The sequence below is a fragment of the Rousettus aegyptiacus genome, unplaced genomic scaffold (assembly GCF_014176215.1).
Source record: "Rousettus aegyptiacus isolate mRouAeg1 unplaced genomic scaffold, mRouAeg1.p scaffold_m13_p_8, whole genome shotgun sequence".
In the NCBI taxonomy this organism is placed as follows: Eukaryota; Metazoa; Chordata; class Mammalia; order Chiroptera; family Pteropodidae; genus Rousettus; species Rousettus aegyptiacus.
Genome location: NW_023416311.1, coordinates 87,981,609 through 88,007,442, shown reverse-complemented (window position 1 = coordinate 88,007,442; position 25,834 = coordinate 87,981,609). Strand labels below are relative to the sequence as shown.

General features: G+C 37.6%; 1 protein-coding gene across 1 annotated transcript in view; it reads left to right on the top strand.

Annotated features, from left to right (window-relative positions):
- FBXO4 (F-box protein 4) overlaps nucleotides 1–23,608 on the top strand; it is a 208,585-nt gene extending 184,977 nt beyond the window's left edge. Inside the window, exon 9 of the transcript XR_004952554.1 lies at nucleotides 23,518–23,608. The gene's annotated coding sequence lies outside the window, so the exon portion shown is untranslated. The remainder of the gene's footprint in view (nucleotides 1–23,517) is intronic.
- Nucleotides 23,609–25,834: the final 2,226 nt, after the last annotated feature.

Below are 25,834 nucleotides of genomic sequence, written 5' to 3'. Positions count from 1 at the left end.
GTTTGTTTAGAAGAAGTGGCATCTTGCCTCTGCCATAAGCTAAGTAACTTTGAGCAAACCCTTCATCCTCTCTGGGTCTTATTTTCCTCATCTGTAAAATTAGAATCTCAGGCTATATGACCTCTATGGTTTGTTCTTAATTCTAATAATTTACATTCTACTTTTGGGTACATCAATCTCTCTTATGGCCAATAGCATTTACTTTCAAGAGGACAGACCAGAGTCAGCATGATAATGTGATGTTAACATGCGCACATGGCAATGAAACCCACATCTTTGGTCTCTTTTGGTAGCAGTCTATTGAGCATACTTTGTACAAAAAGTTAAAAAAAAAAAAATGAGGTCACATCTAATACTAGAGGTGAGTAAACATTTTCTGTAAAAGGCCAAATAATAAATATTTTAGGCTTTAGTGTCCATTAGTCTTGTCACTACTGCTCAACTCTGCCACCTTAATGCCTAAACAATATGTAAAGACAGATAGCCAAAGTTGCAATAAAACCTTACAAAAACAATAGTGGGTTGGGTTTGGCCCCTGGGCTTCAGTTTGTGAGCTCTGAGCTTTATATCGCCTCTATTTTTTAAAAAATTAAAATAAAAGATTTAATCATTTCTTAGTTGATTGCTTAGTCATTAATCAGATATTTAATTGCTAATTCATTAACAATCCATTAACTGATTGCAATCATCAAAAGCAACCAAAAAATATCTGATGTCCTTGTTTTGCTTTGCTGGTGATTGCTCTATAAATAATTAACCAAAGCATAGTGTTGACCCGACCCAGCTTTGTGCCTAATTCTTTCTACTTTAAGCCCAATGGAAGCAAATGTTCTACTTGCATACACAAACTTTCAAATAGTTTGGGTTTACCGTTCCTATCATATCACAAGGCATGCCAAAAGAGAAATTAATTTACCTCTATAACTGTGGATCTTAGGATAATCATTTAGCTGCTGCTCTAAAGTACAATTCTTATCCAAATTCTGCCTCTGCAGAGTAAGTTATTGGTATTCTGCCTTATCAAAAGTTATTGATAAGATACCCTTAACAGGACTCCTTTGTTTAAAACTGAAAAAAAAAAAAAAAGATAGCATTGCATCATTGTTACAGCAAGTCATGACATGCAAGTAAATTCAATGTATGCTATGAGCCTCTATCCCTAATTAGTAGCTTAGAGAGCCTGGGTAGAGCAGAAGAAAGACCCAAGACAGTGCTTTAATTCTTAGTTTTGTGAAAGCATCCCAGAAATACAAGCAATTGGGCTCATTTCATAAATGGAAAAGGAAAAGAAAAAACAGAAGATAACTTTCCAAGTACAATAAGAGAACATGTTGGGTAATTTTGAAATTTCCCACCCTTCGTTCTGGTCCCAAGTGAAAGCATAAGCCAGAGCAGCAGCTTGAACTTCTTCTGAACTTTGAGTTAGATTCATGTTAGCTTTCCTGATGTTGTTATTCTTTCAGCCTCATCTATATTATCCTTCAGTGCTGATTTACAATTAGTCCTCAAGTGAATTTTTGCAGGATACAATACTTACCGGAAAGCTAAGTCTTGAACTGTTGGTGTTTCCACCAACTGGATAAATACCTTGTCGTTGTGGGCTGAGTGGAAAACGGACGCCACAGGCATAATGGCCTAGCGTGTTATGCTTTAGAATAACTTATAATGGGCCCTATCTCCAAAAAGTATTGGTAAAATGAAGAACGAAGACGGAATTAAAATGAGGTGGGTTTAGGCACATGCGTACTCGTGTGCAAAAGAGCCCCTGTTGCCCACCTTTTCCTGCTTTTCCTAAGCAGAATGTAATGTGGTCTGTGACTTCATACAGTCAAGGACATTTCATTGGATAAATATATCAGGTTTTTCAGTTTTATGAATCACATTCCAGAGGCAGATGCTTTCAAGCGGTCATTGTTGTTATCGCGAGACATGCTCCGGCAGATATCTCCCGTATTCTGTTCGTTCTACTGCAAGACCTTCCCACATGGCCTTTCTCGGCCCCTGTATGAGACAGGCTGGAAGTGTCAGGGAATTACATCTCCCAGGAACAGCTCTCAATCAGGGATGGCTGAAAATGAGGGGTAAATATTCTAGCTTCTTCACCTATCAGGTATCAGGTAGTTTCCCAAAGAGATTGAGCCCCAGCGCTCAGAGCAATAATCTCCTTTGATAACACCTCCTTTTTTCCTGTCTCACTTTCTGCTCCTTGACTGATGCTCTCTGAGATCACTTCCTAAACTACTCACACTCAAATCTTTGTCTCAGTATCTGCTTCTGGGGAAACCCAAGACACAGAATTAGGAAACCTTTTACATATTGCTACAAGCATTCAGTAAATTTAAATTTGAATTTCTTCTCTTGGTATTTTACTAGTATGTTTTTTAGATTAAAAATGCTGGGATGAGCATAGATTAATAAAAAAAAAACTTTAGTTATAAAAGAATTTAAATAGGCATTCAGATGGAAAAGGAAATTATCCCAAGTGCCCATAATCAAAGATAATTCTACCTTTTAATTATTTCTATTAAACTACTCTATATTCATCATTGTACCACAATTTTAATCTGATTAGAGAGGAAATGGTTACAGATCTAGCCAGGGGAAATATTGAAACAAAATTTGAAAGTCTCATTAGCTATTTATACAATGGCTTCTATCTCTTTTAACAGGTGTCAAACATGAAAAACAATAACAAAAAGAATCCCCACCACCACTAGTGTTTCAACCCCTAGAGAGGACAGAAACAGGAGCAGAGCCCAACGCCAGCAATCAAAACTCCGTTATTCTCCTCTGTAAGCTTCTCCTGTCAATGCAGAAAGGAACCATCACCGACTCTCACCACAGTGGAGATGTTTTCTCTGAAATCAGGGGGTTCTTCTGAACTTTGTGGTCCATATTGTAAACTCTGTGTTTCATATCTCTGTATCAGCCTATAGTATTTAATATTTTAAAAGTAGCTTTTGCAATTAAAGTCAAAGCCTTCCTCTGCTATGGGTTACAGAAGACTATAAAAGAACTCACTTTTCAAAATTTAGAATTTATCTTTTCTGTGTCATTCCCACTCTGCCGATCATGGATATAGAAAACCTTCACCATCATTTAGTGGTGGTAACAATGAAAAAGAAATTGTGTGGGGAAAATATTTAGCTTACTAACAAAATTTGCTCTATAAATCTTTCCTTCTACTTTTCCATAAGCTGCCACAAAAAAAAAAAAAATGTTCTTCTTATCTAAATTCATCCCTTGTAAGCATGTAGGATTAGGACTCTTTCCAGATATTATTTAGATATTATGCCAAGCTCACCGAAATCTTACATCGGGGCCTGGATAGTGTGTAAAATGTTCACCTGCCTCCACCAAGGGCCCTCCCTGCTCCTTCCTCAGTGGTTCCCACCCACTCTACCCCCACCCCACCCATCCCCCAGGAATCTGGCCTCCAGAGCTCTGGGAGCCTCCCCGTGTGTGAATATGACTTTGCGGGCCTTCACTGACAGGGAGCGAACAAGTCACTGCTCGGTTCCTGGCCTTGACCTACAAGGAGAGAAGGCGCCAGCTGAGCCTGACCTGAACCAGCACCTGGGCTCTACTCACTCGTCTCCATCTGACTTCCGAAGAATTCTGCACCCCACAGGCCCAGCTGCCCATTCTCTTCATGATCAGACTCCTGCCAAAGTTCCATTTTCCTACCAAAAGAAAACCAGAAAGAAGGACATGCTAATGCTTCAAACTGTTAATTGTCATCGTGGAAAGATTTCCCCTCAAGACCTTTCCCTCTTGCATTTTGAGCTAACATGTTGGAACAGTCTGTCTTGTTAAAGAAAGGCTTCGGTTCTTTTCAAATGTCACAGCGCATGATAGAAGCCTTAATTTTTCATGGCAGTGCCTCCCACCCCCCAACTTTTCTTAATTCTGCTGATTATTTCTTTGGGATTTAAAGCATTCTGCAGTGCACGTTCAAGCTAAATATTAATAAATCACTTCTAAAATCAAAATCTGGCCCATCTCTGCAAACACCATTTCTTCTTTCCTAGCGTCAAAAGTCCTGTCCTCAAGCTGACTTGCTCCAATTCCCATGTAGGGTTTGTAATGGTCCATGGTACAAGAAGTTTTGAAATTCTGGGCTGATGTCCCACAGAGAAGTAGATGTGTAATGGGCAAAAATAGATATAATCTTTTCCTATAACTGAACCAGACTTAACACAGAACTCTCAAAACCTCCTTGTGGGCCCTAAATCATGAAAAAGAGAGGAGCATAGATGAGAATAAAAACCCTTTCAAGCTAAATGACATTAGATGATACTTTAGTGACTTTGATTCTAAATAATACTTTATTTTCTATTTATTTTACTGTCTGTGTTTTTCCCACAATTCTTTCATACTTCTCTCACTATAATTATCAGTGATAGCTTTTTTTCATTGCACTGCCCACAAAAGGAGAGTGAACACATCCTAAAAACAAGGGATAGACTGAATTTCTGAATGGACTTTTGTTGAACACATGGTATGGAAACAAAAGTAAGAGCCAAGTTTTGTGGGAGGAAAAGGGATTTTTGTTTGATTTGCTTGGTTTGGAGATTTTCAAAAACTTGACTTTTCTAAGCAAGAAAAATCTTAAAAGCAAGATTATAAAGTTTCAAAAATAAACAATAAATTAAAGTTTTTTAGAATGATGTTAGCCATTCTCCCATTCAAAAGAAAAGTTCGATTAGAAAGAAAGAAGAGAGGAATTGGAAGAAATGTGGCAAGTTTTAAATTCTAGAGAGTATCCTCAATAAATAAAACAGGAGGTCTAAAATCTTGGCTGTTTTAAATTGCTACAGTCCTAGCCTCTAAGAAACAGATACCAAGATGGGATTAGACATGAAAGGGATTTGCTGGGGAAAATGTTGGTGAGGGAAAGTGGAGCGGAAGCCAAGACAGTTGCCAGGCCATAACGAAGGTCCGAATCCCATGAAGGAGGGAGGGAAGGAAGACGGGAGTGACATAGCTTCAGTACAGTTCAAAGAAGTTTATGAACTGCAGCACAGTTCTAAGTTCATTTACTACAGTGCACTTCTAGGGAAATTTTAGTAAAGGATACAGGGAGTCCTCAAGCCAAAGCTACCGGTCAGATGAGCCTCCTCGGAGGTTTTCTGACCTTCGTATCCCAGCCAGGCTCTTTATCGACCGGGAGCAGTCACTGGGAAGTATGGCCTTGCTCCAACTCATTTCTAAGCATGGCAGTTAGAATTGTGGGTCAATTACACGCCTCACAGTCAGAGATCTGAGAGGCATGTTTTCACGATCGCCACAGAAATCCACATGGGATTAAGGTAAATCTTATAGCAGAGAGACCTGTGCCTTGTTTCTAGCCTGAGAGAGTGCATGCCTAGGAGCCAAATCTCAAGTCCAGTACAGCACCTGGTAGTCAAATATCAGCACCCAAGGAGTCTTGGCAGATTGGCTTTGGATGGTCAAGCATCCCATAAACTGGCTGAGAACGAATTAGTGAACCCATAGGATTCTGGTGTCGGTATGGTACAGAATGATGAGAGAATGGCAGAGACCATGGATATCAGTCACCTGTGCCGGTACACAGTATTGAAACTAGGTGGAACTAACCACACCTCAGCTGACATCAGAGTACATCATCCACTGTGCAGGCAGGAAAAGGAGCTGTAGCACAGCAAAGGCCACTGTGGACAGGAGACGCCTCAGTACTTGCCATGATAGGCACTCCGTCAGCGGTAGAGACCTCAGTGACTAAGGATGGGTGCAGAGACACATGTCTGCATGCGGAAGGTGAGAACACTGAACCAACGTTCCTCTCATCTGGTGCAGAGCAGCAATTGTGTTTTTATGGTACCCTAACCTTGGACCAAAATGAGTGTTACACAATTGTTGGATGAGAACTGGATTACTTAATTTGGGGGTCATTATGATAATCGGTGCCACGTATATACTTAAATCTCCGAATTCTAAGATCAGCATGTTCATCTTATTTCATTAATAAACAAACAAAAAGTAAATTACAATATTTATTTGCTTTTTGTACTATGTATGTTTCTAATTAGTTTGAAGCTAATCTATCTGAATTGTTTGCATGTTGTTAATAGTAAACAGATTTGATTTCAAGAAAACAAAAATTAATTCCAGTTAAGAGCTGACTCAAGTGTTTGCAGAAGAAGCTGAGTACTGACCCTATGGCAAAGTGTTAGGTTTCATCAGCTGGGGAAGGATTCCTGCACCTCAGAGACTGCTGTAACAATGTATACGAATGTGAAGCCGCAGGACCAGGGTTCTTCCTCTGGGAAGCAGAGTCGTGAGCAAGTCAAGCCAGGATGTGAGCTATAGCTTCTGTTTCTGTGGGCCACACCATTCTGGGGTTAACATACAGGAACCGAAACAGCGTCTCTTCTGGCTCTACATGATCTATACTTCTTGGGGCTTCATGATCCATTCAGAGCTCGATTCCTTCTGTTTACATTGCATCTTCTGTGATAAGCTCCCGAGCTACTGCGTGCTCTCTGATAAGTATCTTCCACCCTCCTCCTGCGCCAAGGTACTCCGTTGCTTTTTATGCCTCCGATAGCAGTGGAAGAGCCAACTCTGCTCCTGCCTCCTCTCTAAGTTTGGAGGAGGAAAATGTCCCTATTCCAGAGGTAAGGAAGCTACTGCTGCTCTCTCACCTCTCCGCCTCATTCACATCATCAAAAGTAACATTTGTGTTGATTCTCGAAGAGTTTTCCCCTGGCTTTGCTGAGGTATAATTGACAAATAAAAAAGTGTATATGTTTAAGGTGTACAACATGATATTTTGATATATGTATGTATACATACTGAAATGTTTACCACAATCCAGCTAATTAACATATCTGTCATCTCCATAGTTACCTTGTTTTAGAGCAATTAAATTCTGCTACTCTTAGGCAAATTTCAAGATGCAGCATTGTTAACTACAGCCAACCCGCTGTGCATTAGACTCCAGAACTTATTTATCCTACGTAACTGAAATTCCAAAGGAAGTGAAATCAGTACTTCAAAGAGATATCTGAACTTCTGTATTCATTGAAGCATTTTTCACAATAGCCAAGATACAGAAACAACCTAAGTGCCCATTGATGAAGAGTAAAGAAAAAATAAACAAACAAACAAACTATATGTGTGTATTTATGTGTGTGTATAGATATAGATATAGAAAGACAGATACAGATAAAGAGATAGAGATAGAGATATATAGATATAGATCTATAGATCTTTCAGCCATAAAAATAAAAAAAGAAGGGAATCCTGTCATTTGTAACAACATGGATGGACCTTGAGGATATTATGCTAAATGAAAGAAATCATACAGAAAGACAAATACTGCTGATCTCACCTACATGTGGAATCTAAAAGAGTCAAGCTCGTAGAAGCAGAGAATAGAACGAAGGGAATACCAGGGGCTGGGGTGGGGAAATGGGGAGAAGTGGGTCAAAGAAAAGAGTTTTAACCATCTGTCTCCGCTAAAGCTGCTCTTGCACAGCCTTGAGAACACGGCTCCACCGGTGCAGAAGCCTTGAGCAGGTCCCTGCGCCATGACCCAGCAGTCTGTACTGTAGACTGTACCCATGCACATTGTACCATTGTACCATCATGTGGTAATTGCTAGCACGTGGGCTCCAGAATGAGCATCGTGTTACCTATTCTTGTAGGGATTTCCAGGAAACAGTGCTTTCTATTTTCAGAGTTCTTTCTCCCTAGGACTCACGATAGTCCCAGTGGCAGACACTGTGTTGCCCTGGGTCATTCCTAACCTCAAGCCTGTATCATAATCCTGACATCACAGTGGGTCCCTCTGGTCTTTTCCCTTGAGATGAATGCCCTGCAGGTGGGAAACTCTGCTCTCAGTCCTTCTGCATGGAAAGCCCAAACACGTGACCTTGCGACCAAGAGTAAACATGGGTTCCAGCCGGGCCCCCTGCTCCAATGTTTTTACCCTTTCATTCAAAACCATTTAGTAAATTTCTTCTCCAATACATACTAAGCTGTATATAATGTAAGAACCGATGTGTGAAAGGCTTTCAAGAAATCTACACTCTTATCACACAGAATTTCTCTTAGTATAAATGGATTTTTCGATAATGTGCATGGAGAGATCAGAGGAAGCAAAAATTATTTCCCATTAGAGGCATCTGAGGTGATTTGTAGAAATTTTGACATTTAGACTGAGCTATAAAGGGTAGACAGAGTTTGGACAAATATTAGCATTGTTGATGTCATCATAACTTTTCTCATAAAGATCTGTCCATATTTAATGTGAAGGGGAAAAGCATGTGAGGCACAATAATACTCTTTAAGTATTTGAAGGGCTGTCAATGTTGTGGAAGGAGTAGATTTGTTCTTTGTAGCTCCAAAGAATAGAAGACCGTTTCTGGGTGGGAGTTATAGAAGACAGGTTCAAAAAAACCGTTTTTAATTTTATCTACTCTTTTTAAAAGGCGACCTTGAGAAGTACTTTGTCAAGCACATGCTACCTACTGAGAATATTACAGAAAAGTGGCCCTCGACGTAGGATCTGGGAACCTCTGAAGGTTGCTGAAAACCTTTCAGGGGATCCGTGAGGTCGAATGAATTTAATAATACTGTGGGCGGCAGAACAATGCTCTCCCAGTGATATCCCTGTTCTAATTTCAGGAACCTGTGCATATGTTAACATTACACAGCAAAGGGAATTAAGACAGTGATGGATTAAAGTGCTTCATCACCTGACCTTAAAATAGACTATCCTGGATCATTTCGGTGGGCCCAATGGAATTACAAGTGTCTTTCAAAGTAAAAGAAGGACTCCGAAGGACCGGGCCCAATGTTGCTGACTTTGAAGATGAAGGAAGGGGACACAAGACATGTGGGTGGCCTCTTGAAGCCAGAAAGACAAAAAACTATTCTCTCCAAAAGCCTCCGGCCCACACCTTGCTTTTAGCATAGGGAGAATCGTTTTGAATTTCTGACCTCCAGAACTACAAGATAATAAATTTGTGTTATTTTAAGCCACTAACTTTGTAGTGGTTTGTTACAGCGGCAATAGAAAATGAATACAAATACTAAGATGTTTGGCTTTTCCAGTCTCATTCTCTCATGAGTGTATGATAGAGCTTTCCAGGGGCCATTTAAATGCAATAATGCAGCAGATTGAGTGCAGAAGAAGATATGAGAATCTAGCTGTCTTATATTAAGCCAACGTTAAAAAGTTTTATGAATATATAAAATAAGTGCTGCTCCTTTTACAATTTTTTTGAAAAATACAGTTATTTCTCAGAAAAAAAAAATATTATTCATTTTAACCTGCAATAAGTGTAGGTTTAAATTTCTAATATGGTAAATCTTGATAGCCAGAGCCCACATAAACAAACGCTCTTTGGAGTTCTCCATAATTTTCAAGGATATAAAGGGGATATTGAAACCAAAAAAAACCCCTAAGAACTGCTGTCATAATGGGAACTCCTAATTCTGGCAGATAGTTGCGTCCTTCCATCTCCAAGATTATGTAAATATGGAAAAGGGACGCAACACAAATAAATTTTGATGCGAAAAATCTTCAGGAAAAGCCATGAATTTGTGAATAAAAGAGTCGTGTTGGGAAGAACAGGCCAGAGGAGTGCACCACATGGATAATTCTAGAAGGATATGGGTCTCAAAAGATGTTGGGTTTTGTAGGAGTCTAAGAAGGGCCAATAGAAATGGAAGAAACAAAGAATACACTTTTGTGCATGTTTTATATATGTATTTGGTATCTTTCAATGCCTTCTCTGCTAGAAAATGAAACTAAATAAAAGAATACATATATACCTAATATATATAAAAGTATAGTACACTTGGAATATGTCTGGATTTACCCATTTCATTGAAATGGATAAGTTAGAGGTGGATAAAACCCCAATTAAAGGTCACCTGTCACTCTACAAAATATAATCAACATCTTGAGGATATGTCCCCTTGGAAAGCCATGGGAGAATCTAAAACTTTATTCAATCTACAACTTTTATTTGAGAAAACTGAAATTACCCTCGAGAGGTGAGTCATCTTTCTTTAATATTACTTTACTCAGATGGAAAAATGGGTGATTTCCCACTATGGAAGATTTCAAAGTTTCTAAACCAAACAAAACTTCTTGCACTTGAATCTGAAAACCTCCCAGAGGTTCACTGAAACTAAGCTATAAGTTACTTAGGCATAGACCACTTATTGACAGCTGTACTTGGCTGAGTACCAGAAAAAAGGCAAAAAGAGTTTTTGAACAATCTCAACACTCAAGGATTCCAAGCATTGAAACTGATGCAATTTGCCATTAGAGCAGCCTCTCAACTGCTGTTAACTCTAATTCTATATACATCTAACACACTTGCTGATACAAAGCCTAGGCCACAGCAGCCACAACAGAAGCAGAAAAGTTAGAAGTAGAAGGTCAAGAAAAGAAAGGACCTAGGGCAGGCACTCTAATAAAAGATGGCATTTATTTCTTTTATCAGTATTCCTTCATTATGTCTTCTCTAATCCTGATAATCCTGAAAGATAAATGTATTCTTCCCATTTTACACGTGAAAAACGTTAAGGCTTAGAGAGTTTTAATAACATGCACAATACTCCCTAGACGTAGGTAGGAATCCACACTAAGCACACAACTGCATAGGCCAATGTTTAGGCCCATACATTATGGTTATTTCTTCCTCTCAAATGGGTTTCTCACAAAAAAATTATTTAGAAACAAAATATATAGACATGTTGCCTCATATGCGACATATACAATGCATAAGACATTTGGAAAGATATCTTCAAGATTGTACTGGGTCCTTAAATATTCTAACTCTATATATAAATTCTAATTACCACAATAAAAAATTTTCATTAAAATGTGTTTATTATTTCTCTGATCTTTTTTTGCTGCATCTTCCCTCATAGAAGAAATTCAGGGGAAAAAAAAAAGTTATTTAAATAAAGAAGCAGATGATTTTAATGAAGTCATGTTTTTAAAAGGCAGCCTTTATTTTAACTAATTAGATCTATTTCAGAATTAGGCCCTAAATACTTTTCTCCCCAAAGACTTAACAAAGCTAGAATTTCTAGAGTTCATTAATGAAAAAAGGGTAAAAGCCTCCAGTAAGATGTTTTCGAGAAAAGACAGGCAAGTGGCCCAAGGGGACCTAAGTTCCCACAGGAATGCTTCAAGCAAGAGTGGGGCTGGAGTGGGGTTAGGAGGGGCGAGGTGGGGGAAGGGGTCGGTTGTGCAGCTTATTTCTTCTTTTAAGAAAAAAATCTCTCTTAGTGGCTAATGTCCTTCCTCGTGTCTCAGGACACCACCAGTCATTTCTGAATTCTCTTTTCCTCTCGAACTTCCCCCCTTCCCTTCCTCTTCTTCCTCTCCTGCTCCTCAATCCCCTTCTCTTCTCTTCCCTTTTTTCTCCTCCCCTTCTTCTGCTAGCTGGCCCTTACCTTTTCTTTCATCCATTCTTTTATTCTTTGTACATTTTTCTTTTTACTTATGTTTTTTTTTTTCTTTTGTTCCACTGTTTTCTTGACATCTTTATTACTTAAGGGAATATTACAAAGAACAATTCTTTCCCAAGAAATATCTCCCCTGGCGTTTGGTCAGACCTGGAGGAAGGGCCCCTGAGCTGCCTTGTGCTCTCCTCAAAGTAATAAGAGTTCCTTCCATCTTGGAACTATGCATTAACTGCTTCCAGTTATAATGCTCTAGCATAAAATTCATCTTCATCCTTCAAAGCTGTAGAATGTACATTTCAGATATAATATAGCAAATTTAACTTTTATTTTTGCAAAGAATCTCAAGAGTACAAACAACTTAAAAAAGACTATTTAAGTTCAATGAGGGCAGAGACTGGGTTGGCTTTTATATATATATATATATATATATATTTATTTATTTATTTATTTTTCTGACCATTGTCTATGCAGAGTCTACATCATGCCAGGGACACAGAAGACAATCCATATTTATGAATAAAAGAATAAATGAGTACAAAATTCTGTAATCTGGCCATTTACAATTCTTAATTCAGACCAAAACACCAAACAAATTTTAAACTGAAAAGGAATTGATTCAATCTTTTGTTTATTTATTATTTATTTGCTATTTATTTTCATGGGAAGAGTCTAAATGGTAAAAAATGATACATTGTACGATGTTACTTAACCAGAAAACCAGAATATGTAATTAATGAGAATTTTAATTGTAATTTTTAAAAGATAAGGCACAGTATTATAAGTGGAATAGAGAACCAAGTACCATTAAAAGTTACTTGAATAATGCTACAACAAATGTGGGCATGCAGATATCTCTTCGAGAGAGCGATTTCATTTCCTTTGGATAGATACCCAGGAGTGGGATAACTGTATGTGGTGCCACGGGGGTGCCAGATTTATCAGGGTGATCACTTCATAAGTTATACAAATATCTAATCACTACATTTTACACTTGAAACTAATATAATATTGTATGTCAAATGCAATTGCAAAAAAAAATCTGAGCTTTCTGAGGCCAGAGAGCTTTTCTCCTGCCATTGCCACAGGCTTCATCATTACCTGAGTCAAGTTTGGTGTTTTTTAAAAACCTAGTGATTCTGCTTCACTAATTTTTAAGGGAAAAGGGGCAACTGAGAGTGAATACTTAGCTTTTAAGAGAGTCGCTGCTATCATCTTTATTAAAATTTAAACCATAACCACCTTTGTTAAGATTTAGTGCCATTAGTCATTTATTGAGATTATGTCTTTTCTCTGAGTATCTCAGGAACTATGAAAATGACTCCAGAAATGAAATTCAAATTTAGTTCAAAATGCAGCAGAAGACTAGATGTTTGAAAATCAGAGAAGAGAAAGAGGAGAGTTAATAGAAGAATGGTTGCCTGTTGCCCACAGTCCACACACCAAGGGTTAGAGGAATTCTGCAGCTCTGGCAAGGTTCGTCTCTGGTATAGGGCTCTGGATCCGAAGATAAAGTCTTCAGGAGCCTTGTTATTAGAATTTTAGGATTTCAGACCCACAATATAAAAGAAATATCTTCTCTTCCTTAGAAAATTATAGTAGCCCTATACCTATACCTATACCAAGGGCAACCAATAAACAAACAAACAATCAGTAAAGGGGGCTACAATTCGAGCTTGCAGCAGAGATTGTCAGTGGTCCCCCAGTCCAGTCTCTCTTTCCTCTGGAGTAGTTTAGTCCCAATTTTTAGTTAGGCAAATGACTATATTGCATAATGACCCTAGTTTTCAGCCTCTTTCCACCTAAGGGTGAAAATGCAGGAAAATAATTTGACAAAATTCAGCATCATGAGCAAAAAAATGAATTCAGTAAATTAGAAATAAAAGACAACTTCCTTAATATTATAAAAGGCATCTGCAAAAAAATAAATAAATAAAATCCTACAATAAGCATTACACTTAATGGTACAAATTTTGAATGTATTTCTGAGATTAGGAACGAGAAAACAACACATGGCCTCATCACTTCTATTCGCCATTGCACTGGAAGTTCTAGCAGGCACTAAAAGGCAAAACAGTAAAAAATTAGCAAATTATACAGATTGGAAAGAAAGAAACAAAGCTGCCATATTCACAGATGCTATGATGATGGGTATAGAAAATCCAAAGAGTTCTCAGGTAAACTACTGAAGGGAACTTTAGAATTGCGTGAAGTCCCAGAATTAAAAACAATAATATACAAAATAAACTATATTTTCATACAACAGAATCATACAGAAAACAAAACCTTTGAAAAGATACCATTTGTAAGCATATCAACAAATATAAAGATATCGCTTCGATGTGGGATATAAACCTAAAAGCACCAAATGAACAGGATAAACAAACAGAGACTCATGGACAATAGAGTAGTGGTTACCAGAAGGCAGCGCGGTGGAGGAAGGAGGGAGTAGATGCGGTAAAGAGGGTCAAATATATGGCGACAGAAAGAAATCTAACTATGAGAGGTGAACGCACAGTGTAAACGTATATATGCCTTACTGTTAAAGTGTACAGCTGAAACTTATTGGATTTTGTTAACCAATGTCACCATAAAAAAATTTTTTTAAATAAAAATAAAAGAATAAATCTAACAAAAAATATTTAAGACTTCTATAGGGGTAATTATAAAACTGGATTAAAATATTAAAGTAGAATTTAATAGAGAAATATAGTTTCTCCACAGATAGGAAGACTCAACCTCACAAAGGTATGTGCTCCCAAAATTTATAAACTCAGTGGTTTATAAATTTAATGCAATCTCAATCCTAATCCCCACTACTTGTGTGCATGCATGTGTGTGTATGTGTGTGATTTCATAAGTTATTTCATAAAAAATATATGAAAATGCAAAAGGTCAAAAACTAACCAAAAGTACTATTCAAAATAAAGGCAAAGATGAAGAATTTGCACTACCAGACAGCAAGTTACATTATAAAGCTATGATAATCAAGACAATGTTTATTGACAAGATACAGAGAAAAAGATTGATAGAACAGAATAGATATCCAGAATCAATCTCATGCAGGTATCATTTATAATGCGGTGGCACTTCAGAGTGGTGGGAAAAGGCAGAAGCCAGAATTTTTTTCTTTAATTATACTTTTTTTTATAGCAGTTTTAGGTTTATAGAAAGTATAGAACAGAGAAGTCCCATATACTCCTTATCCTACCCCCGATTTCCCCTATTATTTATATTTTATAATTGTAACATTTGTTAAAATTGATGAGCCAATGTCGATACAGTATTATTAACTAAATTTCATAGTTTACATTATGGTTCAGTTGTCATGTTGTTCATTTTATAGGTTTTGACAAATGTATAATGACATATCCATCATTTCTGTATCATACAAAATAGTTTCACTGCCCTAAAAATCCCCTGTGCTTTACCTATTCATCTTTCCCTCTCTCCTACCTCCAACCCCTGGCAGCCACTGGTCTTTTTAATGAAAGACATGCTATCGAATAATCTCAGGACAATTAGCTATCCATAGGTTAAAAAATTATTAATTCAATCCTTACCTCACACCACACGCAAAATCACAGGTGGATTAAGAGTCAAAGCTACAAAACTTTTAGAAAAGAATATGAGAGTATCTTTAAGATGTTATTATGTGGAAAAACTTCATAAACAAGGTACAAAAGCACCAACCATAAGGAAAAACAAGATAAATTTGACTACTTTAAAATAAAGGCTTCTATTCACCAAATGACATTATGAAAAGAGTAGAAATATAAGTCATAAAGTAGACAAAGGAAGATGTTTGCAGTAATATAACCAACAAAAAAAATACTAATGTATTAAGATACAGAGAACTATTAATCTATCCCCAAAAGATAGCAAAACCATTATTTTAAATAGGCAAAAGACTAGAACAGGTACTTCATTAAGGAGGATGTGTAAATGTCCAACAAATATTTTAAAAGGTGTCTAACATTATTAGAAGTTGGGAAAATAAGAATTAAAATCACACTGAGATAACACTTCACGTCTGTCGGGTTCTAATGTTTAAAAGCTAGACAAGACCAAAACCAAGGCAAAGACGTAAAGAACCTGAGTAGACATTTTCCAAAGAAGACATACAAATGATCATCGGGTATATGTAAAGATGCTCAACATCACTAATCATCAAGGAAATGCAAATCAAAATTATAATGAGAAATCACCCTATCCTGCTAGGATGGCCATTATTAAAAAGTCAAAAGATAAGTTTTGGTGAGGATATGGAGAAAAGAGAATCCTTATATACCATTAGTGGGAATGTAAATTGATATAGCCATTAGGGAAAACAGTGTGAATATTCCTCAAAACTTTAAAAATAGAATTACCATATGATCTTGAAATACCGCCTCTTGAAATATACCCAAAGGAAACGAAATATCAGTGAGACACCTGCACTCCCGAGTTCATGGCAGCATTATTTACACTAGCCAAGGTATGGAAACAACCTAAGTGTTCATCAATGGGTAAAAAAAAAAAATGTGATATGTGTAATATATATAATATAACATATATTATATATGATATATATATAACTATGTAATATAAGATGTATATATAAATACATATATGCATGTGTGTGTGTGTGTGTGTGTGTGTGTGTGTGTGTGTGTGTGTGTGTGTAGTATTCCCACTACGGGGAAATGAGATCTAAATGCAATGTGGATGGAAAGATATCCCGTGTTCTTGGATTGGAAGAATCAACATAGTTAAAATGACCGTATTACCTAAAGCATTATACAGATTTAATGCAATCTCATCAAAGTCTTGTCAGCATTTTTTAAAGAAATAGAACAAAAAATCATCAGATTTGTATGGAAGCACAAAGACCCCGAATTGCTAATGCCATCCTGAGAAAAAAGAATGAGGCTGAAGGCATTGCTCTGCCTGATTTCAAATTATACTACAAAATGACAGTTAGCAAAACGGCATGGTATTGGAAGCAAAACAGACACACTAACCAGTGGAACAGAATCAAGAGTCCAGAAGTAAACTTATATTTATACAGGCAAATAATTTTTGACAAAAAACCAAAAACATACAGTGGAAAAAGGAAAGCCTGTTCAATAAATGGTGCTGGGAAAATGGAAAGCCACCTGTGAAAGAATGATATTAGACTGTTGTCTATCACCACACACCAAAATTAACTCAAAATGGATTAAGAATCTGAATATAAGACCTGAAACAATAAAATGCATAGAAGAAAATATAGGAATGAAACTCAAGGACCTTGGACTTGAAGAGGATTTTTGAATTTGACCTCAAAGGCAAGGGAAGTAAAAGCAAAAATAAATGAATGGGACTAATCAAACTAAAAAGCTCCTGCTCAACAAAAGAAATCGTCAACAAAGTTAAGAGACAACCATCAGAATGGGAAAATATATTTGCAAGCAAGGCCTCCAATAAGAGCCTAATATCCAAAATATACAAAGAACTCATACTACTCAATAACAACAAAAAACAAACAATCCAGTCAAAAAATGGGCAGGGGACCTGAATAGACACTCCTCCCTGGAGAACATACAAATGGCCAACAAATTTATGAAAAGATGTTCAGCATCACTAGCTATTAGGAAAATGCAAATCAAAACCACAAAGAGATACAATCTCACATCTGTTAGAATAGCTATAATCAACAGGACAAGTAATAACAACTGTTGGACAGGATGCAGAGAAAAAGGAACCCTCATACACTGCTGGTGGGACTGTAAATTGGTACAGCCACTATGGAAAACAGTATGGAGGTTCCTCAAAAAACTAAGAATTGATCTACCATATGATCCAGTAATCCCACTACTGAGTATTTACCCCAAATACTTGAAAACTCATATCCAAAAAGATATTTACACACCGATGTTCATAACAGCATTATTCGCAGTGGCCAAAACATGGAAGCAACCAAAGTGTCCTACAATAGATGACTGGCTAAAGAAGCTGTGGTATATATACATATATACAATGGAATATTACTCAAATGTAAGAAGAGATGAAATACTGCCATTTGCAACAACATGGATGGATCTCGAGATAATCATGCTAAGCAAAATAAGCCAGACTGAAAAAGTAGAAAAACACATGATATCATTTACATGTGGGATATAAACCTAAAAGCAACAAATGAACAGGACAAACAGAGACTCAGGGACAAGGAAATTGGACTAATGGTTACCAGAGGATAGGGGATGGGAAAGGAGGGGAGAAGTAGACGGAGTAAAGGGGGTCAAATATAGGGGGATAGGGGGAGGGTGAAGTGGGTAAAGGGGATCAAATATATGGTAGCTAAAGGAAACTGGACTTTGGGTGGTAATCACACGATAGAATATATAGATGTAAAATTATAATGTACACCTGAAAATTATTTAATTGCATTAACCAATGTTACCCCAATAAACTTAAGTTTAAAAAAAAGGAAAATAAATAAATAGATAGATGAAAGAGAGAGAGAGAGAGATAAATGCATGCGGAATCCTGGATTAAATCATGGACCAGAAAGATTACTACAATGGGACAATTGACAAAATATGAATAAGGTCTATAGATTAGTTACAAATATTGTATCAGTACTAATTTACTATTTGAGCATGCTATAGTCAGATAAGAATGTCAACATTTGAGGGAACATGACAAAGAATATACAGAATTTCTTTTTCACAACTCTTACAACTTCTCGTAAGCCTGAGATTATTATTTCAAAATGAAAAGTTAAATTAAAAATGAAGAAAAAATATTTAATTAAAATTTAAGCAATATCCCCAATATGAACTAGGTACAAGCAATATTAAGTTTATCAAAATCATGTAGAAAAATTAAATGTAAAAAGAAATTGGAATAATACATATAAGTTTCCCAAGTGCTTTTAAGGCGAGGCATTTTGGTAAGTCAGAACCACTGATCTGCGGCTGCTGCCCCAGCTTCGTGAAATGAGTGGGAGAGCATTTCTTTTTCTTTTATCCTCTAGAAACATTTTGTAGAAATGGAATATCTGTTCCTTGAATATTTGGGCTTGCCTGTAAGATAATTTGGGACTACAAATCCCACCTTCAAAAGTAATGTGCAGTGAATATCCTAATGTACTTGTGTGAGGTTTTCTTTGGGATATATGCACAGTAAGTAGCACAGCTGTGGGATCATGGGGCATTCATACACTTAACGTTACTGAGTTCTGTTTGCTCCCTCGAATGGCCGTTCCAGCCTACATCCACCGGCCGTGAGCGGGCTGTAAGGGCTATGAGAGCCTGCTGTCCTTACCAGTCCTTGACGGTAATGAACTTTTAAATTGCTGCTGCTTTAATAAAGTGAGATCTCTATTGTTTCGACTTGCATTTCTTAGAATACTAATAACATCGAACTTCTCCTACTATGCTTATTAGTTTTGAATTATTCCTCTTCCACAAATTGTATTATCCATCTTGAGAGGCATGTTGTTGTTAATTTGAAGGCTATAATATATATTCTACGTATTAATTCTACATCAGTTTTGATGTTACAAATATATTCTCATTAGGAATCTGTATATGCTTTTGACTGTGTTCCACCATTTTTAATGGAAAAACTTAAATTTAATCAAAGTGATCAATCTTTTACTTTATGATGTGTGCCTTTGATGTATTGTTTAAGAAGGTTGTTTTGATTCAAGATTATAAGAATTTCTCCTAAACTCTACTTATGCTACTCACCCCTCCCATTCCCCTCTGGATGATTTTGAAATAAGTCTAAGACATATCATGAAATCCTTAAATATTTTAGCACATCTCTCCAAAAAGTAAGGACTCTTTAAAGGTGAAGTCACAGCATCATTATCAAAGCCTAAAAGGAGTAAGAATAATTCATTAATATCATCAAATAAAGCAGCTTATTTTCGCATAGGAAAGATTAGGAAGTTTCCATGTATATAGAGGTTACAACACCGGACCGAGTGTGGTAATGGCCTTAAGAAAAGTAGCATCGAGCTATGAGCTACGGGAGTTTGGGGTGAAGGGGGGATGATTTCCAGAATTAAAGAACAATTCGCCAGGGGGAAAAGATCACCGCTTAAAACAAACAGTTGTAAAATGTTAAACAAACATTTTACAACTGTTTGTTTTTGGCTTTTCTCAGAAATCGGTTCTGAAATAGTACACAGGAGGAAGTTCCTCTTCTACAAGGAATCCTTGCAGATTTTGTGTTCTTTCCCTCTTCCCTAGTAAGCAGGAAATAACAGGGAGAGGAATCCAGTTAGAATCAAAGAAATGATCAGAACCAGCAATATAATAGTAAAGGTTGGGAAATGTTTCTTCTATGTTCAATGCATGGTTTAGAGCACCTCTGAGTGTAGGGTTGTTTTTTTTTAAATTAAGTGTAGTTAATATTCAATATTATGTTAATTTCAAGTATACAACATAATTATTCAACATTTATATATCTAATGAAGTGATCACCATGCTAAGTCTAGTAAACATCTGTCACCGTACAAGGTTATTATGGTATTATTGACTATATTCTTTACGCTGTACATTACATCCCTGTGATTTATTTATAACTTGAAATGTGTAGCTCTTATTCCCCTCACCTTTGCCCTTCCTCCTACCCCCTCCCCCTATGGCAACCATCAGTTTGTTCTCTGTGTCTATGAGACTATTTCTGGTTTGTTCTGTTTGTTCATTTGTTTTGCTTTTTAGATTCCACATATAAGCGAAATCATGTGGTATTGTTCTCTGTCCGACTTATTTCACTTCCCATAAGAGCCTCTAGTTCCATCCATGTTATCGCAAATGTCAAGATTTCATTCTTTTTTATGGCCATTGTACGTATGTGTATGTATCACCTCTCTTTTACCCATTTACCTATCTATGGACACTTAGGAGTAGTTTTTATTTGTTCTTAAATCGTTGGAGACAAAAGGAGCCACTGTTAGACATAATAGTGCACTAGAGAAGCCATCTATGCCACATGCAGATTTCTTTTCTGTCCCTTACACTTACCTTGTGCATTTTATGTATCCCTTACTCTTCCTTCCATCATGCCCTTAACCACACCCCCTAGTCTCCACTCCCTGAAGGGAAAGTAAAGCAAGCATCAGTCAGAAAAGAATCCCATTAAACACGTGTGCGTGTGTGCACACATGTGCAGGTGTGTCTGTGGTTTGGGATGTCCTTATGGCGCCCGTCCCCCAACTTCTATTTGTTCATCCACAGGAGAACATGGCTGGTCCTCAGAAAAACTGTGGTCAAATAATTTTGTACCTGCTGCCATAGTCTCCCGTTCTGCCCCTTTTCTCCTTAAACAGCATCCTCACCATCTGCCTTTCCATTTTACATGACTAGCTCTTCCCTCATTTGACTTTCCCATCTCCTGCTAAAGCAGAAAAAGATCCAATAGCATTAGTTATACTGATAATAGAGTGTCTGTCATGCTAACACAGTTGTTCCTTTCCACTCATAGATGGCATGAATTTTTTCAGGGCTTGGGAAATTGCACATTGTGCCATAATGACACTAAGTCTTACTCTGGCCCCAGTGAGTGGGAAATGATCCTGGCTGGCCAATACCTCTGGGGCAAGGGCAAGGCTTTCAGGTCCACTGCCTTGGAATAAGCCTTTTGACTTAAGAAGTTAATGAACAAGTCTCCCGGCAAAGCTCCATCACATCCTAAACCCTCAAAGCCATGGTGGAGTCTGGAAGACAATTCAATCTGCCTCTGTGGGTTGTCTGATTCCAGTGTGTGATCCATCCAAAGAAAGCTCTTTTTATACTAATCCCCAACTGCTTTCAGCCTTGCTTCACCATCCCAGCCTCCAGAGGTGGCATATGTGGAAACAATATCAAAAGATCCCCTTACCTTGTCAATTAACCCGTTTCCCATTTGCCCTGAGAATACCCTCAGCAGGACTTGCAGCTGCAGCCTTCGTCCCTAACTCACGGATTAAAGTCCTGACTGTATCCCTAAACTTTGCCTCAAAATATCTCACTTTTGTTATTATTTTTGCATCACTCTAGTGTATCGATAGTCTTTGAAAACGAATGACATTATTCTATTCATAAAATTCTGTTTTTAGTAGTGGTATTTCCATTAATAAAATATAGTGAGTCTCAGTCACTGAAAATGTCAAACCCTAGAAAACGTAGAATTCTTATGTATGTTAACATCGTTCTCAAACATTTGTTAGCTGAAGATTCATTTGATGAATCTGATTTATGTACACATTTCTGTTATATTAGTATTAGAGACAAATTCTGTTTAGAAATAACTCCAAGAACAGTTTTCAATTTTATTTTCATATTGAAAGCCAGTCAGATTTGCTCTATCTTCAAAGACTGTGTTTATGTAAAATTAAATTAATGCTGGCAGTGAGCTGCGTTTTTTTTCCCCTCAATTGGAAATGAGTTAATAAAAGGACGTTTGTGGAGAAAGACTGAGATTGATGTAAACATGATTTTTTAATAGTTTAATTTGCAGCATGGACTTCTGACCCACCCCTTCTCCTTTTTTTCCCCATCCCACCATTGTTACAATACTATTGTCTACTAAATTCTAATCCTTATAAAATTTCACCAATTTTCCCATTAGTGTCCTTTTCCTGTCCCAGAATCCAGTCTGGGATCCACATTGTATGCAGTTATCATGTTCTCTTTGGTCTCCTCCAATTTCCGAATACCTTTGGGCATTTTCTTTCCTTCTTCCCCAGAAAGATAGTCATTTCCACATTAGATAAAGCTGAGTTTCATTAATTGTCTTACACTGGCTGGGGCCAATGGCATCTACTTCAGGAAGCTGTCATGCTGCAGGTAGACAAGGGGTTGTAATGCTGAGCCCTTTTTGCTTCTCACATGTTTCTAGTTGCCTAATAGGATAGCTCTGAAATCAAGGAAGTCTGGGGACTTAGACCAAAACTTCAAGCTCCAAGCACAAGATGCTTTTGAAGCCTCATGCATTATCTTTAAAATTTTCAGGGATTTCATATTTTACTCAGTAAATAATGCATATATATTTTTTAATTCAGAAAGAATACTTCCCTAAATTCTATCACAAAATTAACATGCCAGGAAGGTGTACCACATTTATTCCACCGCTGGAAGTAGTCATTGTCATGTCCTTGCGTACTGGGAAGATTGAATAGTGTTATTTTACTGTTTCAAATGTATGAGGCTGCATTACAAAAGGTATCATGACTAAATTCCTGTCTCTGCCACCACCTACAACACTGTTCTAATAGGCAAATACCCTCTGAGTTACAAATAACTGCCTTACAAACAAACTTTCTGTTCACGATTCACTTATAAGTTGGGAACTGTTTGTACTAATATAATGTCCTTGCCACAGGGTTTTTATAAGTCATCTCAACAAGTGGTTTCTTTAATTTCTATGAAAACCCACCACTTCTTCAAGTTGTATGTTTTTTTCTCTAAATATCCAACTGCCTTCAAGCAGAACTTCCCAGTATGAATATCTAGTTAGGAAAATCATCTGACAACAACAAAAAGAAGATAAATGAACAAGCAAGATTGAACAGAACTCATTTATAAGCGAGGGCCTTTGATTCTGTACTTTGTCCTTCGACTTCAGAATTCAATTTTCCTACTCAATTTTCTGCTGTTCAAAATGATGCAGTTATTTCGTTGCTTGGATATAGATGGTAGACTTCAGCTCTGAAAGCAAAAAAAAAAAAAAAAAAATGGTGAAAAGCTCACAGGAAGCCAACGTCTTCTTTGAGTCTTTTGTCGGGCCCTTTGTATTTTCAAAGTGATCAAAGGCGAGTACAGGTGAAAAGCAGAGCTTCGACAGTGAGTGCTAGAAAGGGCATGCCCTGGAAACTTTATTCTCCTTGGAAGATAGTTTTGACTGAAGGAGGAGTGGCAGAGGAGGGTATAGTATAAATAACCCTAGAGGTCACTGGAGTTGAAACTTGAACTTCCCATCCCCATTATAGAGCTGGGTCATTGCTATTATTGGTTCTGGCTATGGAAAACCTCCTTCGGGGGGTAGCAATCTTTTCTTCCCCTCGTGTGACTTTTTCTAATCCCGCTGCTTCCTCTCCTTTAGGTATCATGCTTGGAGGAGAATAACACTACTTATGGAGCAGCCCTTTCCAGTTGGAGATAATTGCAGATGGAAAACACACCACAGATGACTGCAGATGGAGACCATCGGTGGTCAAGAATTTAAAAGGTGATATGTGTAGATAATAACGCTCTAAAATCTGACTTTCAGAGTAAGTTTCAGTTCTTTCAAGATAGAATACTTCTCTTTCCTCGCTTACAATTTGGGATAATTGGATGCTGTGAAGGAGCCTTGACATATTATATTTAAAGAGCCCTGCCTAAAAGTATGACTCATGCTGAAATAAAAGTAGATTAAACTTCATGCCATTCACCTAAAATTCCTAGCCTCTGAGAGTTTATTTTTTATATTAAGGATCTGTATGCTACAGAACCCTAGCCAATTCTGGGCCAAGGCCTGACGTTTTTTGTTGTTGTTATTCAGCCTACCAGTTAAGAATGTTTTTTTAGACTTCTAAATCTTTGGGGGAAACCAAAAGAAGAAGACTATTTTGTGACACATGAACATTACTTGAAATTCAAATTTCAGTGTGCATGAAAATCGTTTTATTGGAACACAGCCGTGCCCGTTCCTTTATGTATAACTTTTGGCTGCTTTTGTGCTACCACTGCAGAGTTGAGTCGTTGTAACAGAAACCGTGGTTGGCTTGAGACGCTTAAAATATTTACTATTTTGCCCTTTATGGAAAAAATTTGTCAACCGTTCTTCCATATCCAGTGAAAATTCACGTGCGCCCTGCGAGGTGCAGCAGTGAGGTGGGACACAGCTGGGGCGAGGGACAGGTGTGACAAGGGAGCCCAGGCACACCAGGGGCAGCGCGAGAGGGCTGTGGAAGGCACATTCGCCAGCCGCACGGGTTGTCTACAACTGAAGCTTTTTTCTTTCTTTCTTTTGGCTTTGCTTTGCTCTAGAGAATTTCAGCCATAATTTTAATAGAAGGAACTATGGTCCAGTAAAAGTCAGACAAATTAAGACACAGAAAACGAGAGAATAGCTGTGGCTATACAACAGACGTGCACTTTTCTCATCTCTGACTCCTGCTCTCCGCCTCGCTATCTTTGTAGTTCTACTTGGAATGAGAATTTGAGGAGAAGGAGGAGGGACAAAGAGAGAATTTTAGATGAAAGCAGAGTCCTGGGGTAATGAAGTAGAGAACAAAGAAGAAATTGAAGAAGGAATAGTAGAGGAAAGGGAGATTGTGGAGTAGTGAGCAGGGCCTTGCTAAATAAAGTTCCAAGTCATAGATGATGCCATCCTGTATTCCGACTACAAATTAAGCTTTCTAAAAGGAGACCTTAGAGCTTTTATTAATAGATTGATTAATCAATTGTAATAATGATAAAGAAGATTAGGATGTAAGAAGAGGGTAGAAGAGAGGTATGGCATCAAAAATTAAGTTTACCAATTGCAATATATTAAAAGGTAGTTTTTGAACTTTTTTGCCACTGTATTCTTAATTCAAATAAAAGGTTATACATGAGCCTCATTTGATGAAGATGTAAAGAAAGACCAACTGTGGCTGAAAGTGACCCAACCGCCAACCATACGCACCCTTCTTCCTTCACCAGGGGTTTCAACAAAGGTAATTCAAAGCTCTCTCTCTCTCTTTCTCTCTCTCTCTCCCCACCCCCATTCCCTTGCCCTCCCCTCTCCTTTCTCCTTCTTTTCCCTCCCTCCCTTTCTAACAAATAATCACCACTTTAATCATCCAGCAGGCCGGGGTGGCGGCGGGGGTGGGGGGGGTCATTCTGACTTTATGAGAGTCACTTGGAATCAAATTTCCAGAAAGAGTAGGACATAAACATGTGTTTGCAGTCTCTGTTCACACTGGACTTGTATAACTGCCATAAAAGGGTTTATAGTTTGGTAATCACATGGGTGAGTTCACAGCTTACACATTTTTAAACTATGTTGTAATTTTCCCAAGAAACTCAAAAACACTGAAGAGGTTAGTTTATGATGCACATGAAGTAGATGTAGGTTTGTTTCATGTGGTGTTGAGCAACATTTTCGGGCCTCAGACACCTAGAAGAGGAGGACCATTAATCCCTAATTTTAAAATAACATGAGCAGCTGAGGGACTACCTACTCTCAGAGTGAATAGGATTCTTTGTAGCCTCGATCCCCGGCAGATTTGGATTTATAAAGGCATTTACCATTTGTGTTAAACAAGTCGTATGAATAAATAAGGATCAAAGATGACAAGTGGTTTTCCTTTAAAGAGCTTTCCATCTTTGTTCGCTCTGTACCACACAGGTCAGCTTGTTAAAAGCCCCAGAGACGTGGGGTTTTCTGCATC